This window comes from Salvia miltiorrhiza, chromosome 5 (genome assembly GCF_028751815.1).
Source record: "Salvia miltiorrhiza cultivar Shanhuang (shh) chromosome 5, IMPLAD_Smil_shh, whole genome shotgun sequence".
NCBI classification, from domain to species: Eukaryota; Viridiplantae; Streptophyta; class Magnoliopsida; order Lamiales; family Lamiaceae; genus Salvia; species Salvia miltiorrhiza.
This window is the reverse complement of record NC_080391.1, coordinates 31,555,008-31,557,403: the sequence shown is the minus strand read 5'-3', so window position 1 is coordinate 31,557,403 and position 2,396 is coordinate 31,555,008.

Genomic DNA, 2,396 nt, shown 5'->3' with positions numbered 1-2,396 from the left:
AGAAAACATGGAGATGCTACAACAAGAATGGCAAGAGTGTGTACTCCATGTCAAACAAGCTGGAAGGATACAGTCGGCTGATGAAGCCAAAGTGACTGACCGCATACGAGAATGCTTTAAGAAGATGATAAATCTTCATAAAGCAACCCAAGAACCGCTCCTTCGCGCAATCAGAGAACCTCTAATTAAAGAAGGTATTACCGTACAGGACGGATTACCTGTAGCAGAGGATTCAAGTACCCCTAGCACAAGCTCTAAGGTTATGGCTTCTAAGCCAAAGACTCAAGAGAAAAATGATGTTGAGGGTTCACACCCTGAACCATCATATCAACCCGGCACCTCTGGGGTTAAAGAGGAAGAGATTAACCTTAAGCCAATGACTGGAAAATCTAAGGTTGATACTGATCTTTTGGAAGTATCTCCAAGTTGGCAGGTTTACCAGTCTAGATGGGAGAAACTTAACACAAGAAGGGGCATTAATCCGGAAAACAGCCGGGTTGATGTCGGGGAAAATATCCTCGAGTGTGGATGACTACCGGAGCCAATCCACAAGATGTCAAGGAATGGTATGAATTTGGGGCACTAGCCTCGGTTTATACTATTTCCCCAGCGTTTAATGAAATCAAGGGTCTACCAAGGTGGATCCAAGAAACAGTCTACGACGCCTGGGCAAACAACGAGTCCCTCAAACGAGGGGATGTCTTGGAACTTTATTTCTTCAGTGCAGCGCCAGAGCCTGCAGGAAAGGGCAACCATGAGGCTTTCCATTTCATAAAGCTTCGACGGCCCGACAATCAAGCCTTGAACCGAATCAAGGCTCCCGACCATTTGCCAGTCATAATCACTGTACCGTCTGAATATTTGAGAATATCGACCAACGGTATTCTCATTTTTTCTGACGGTATTTTAAGTTTTTCTGACGGTATTTTCTATTTTTCCGGTGGTATAAAGAATCTTTTGCGTGTGATATTAGATATGTGCACATAAATTATTGAAACATATAAATGTTAGGCACAAAAAATGATAAAACATAATAAGAAAAAAAGGGGAGAATCAAAGTACAACTTAATCAATTGTTTCAACTTTCAATAATTGAAAGTATTTGACACCAAACAACACGCGTGAAGATTTGCAGTGAAATATATAGTAAAAAATACAAATGGTTAAAATTTATAGATGATAGAAAAAGTGGTTAAAAGTTGTAGATGCTTTTGCAAAGTTGGGTACTTTTGCAAATCCCCCTTTTTATATTTTACTATTTTTATTTTTATTATATCAGTTTAATGCAACTACAATGATGAAACTTATATTTGTTTATTTTAGAAATCTTTAGCTTAAAAATATATTTTTAAACGTCAAATTTATATTAATATAAATTTGTAGATAAATAATTAATATATATATATATATATATATATATATATATCTTAAAAAATGAATTTTTAAGCTTCAAAATGACTCGTTGGAAAATTATTAATTGGAGAACTATTATCGATTTTCTTTAAAAATAAACATAAAAGTAAATTGAAGAGTTTAATTTTGTAGTAGCACATTTATTTAAATTTACTGAAATTGTATACATTTTATTTTTGAAAAAGAAAATTTGTATACGTTGATAGTAACTTTATTTTTAAATTTGAGCATAAACAAAATGACCACATAAATATGATTTAAATATGTATTCGAAAACTATATTAATATATAGTTATACTATATGTAAATAAATAGTTTTGTACACCTTAGAATATTATATGATCCATAATGATACTCATTGTCATCTTTACTTGCTTTTGATATTTCATAATTTATATATTGATACACATTATCAATTAAATCAATTAATTGCTATTTCAAAAATTGAAAATTCGAATGTTTTCAGATTGATATTTTTATTGAGATTATATTGTGGATAATTTATTTTTTTATTGAGATCATATATGTTTATATTTACTTATATATATATATATATATATATATTATATTATATTTAATATTTATATTTATTTATTTAAATTATTGTTCAATTTCGATGATGGTCGTGCATCGCACGAGCGGGCACATGCTAGTGCAAAATAAAGAAAAAGTTTACACAATATAAATAAAAATAAAGAAGAAACGTGCTGGGCCTACACAATTTTCGCAACATAAACAAAAAAGTTCATGCGAGGGCTTCGAACCTGGGTCAAGTAAAACTTGAAGAAGAACTTATACAAAAAGCTATATTAAAGATTTCAATTCTTTTAAGGGTTTCAATGCTTATATATAGTATCTATATGAACATATAAATTTTGGGGCCCCTATTTTTTCGGGGCCCAGTGCAGTCGACCACCCCGCGCCGGGCCCAGAACCGCTCCTGGTTGGACCCTTACTCCACTGTCAACTTCATTCACATTTTA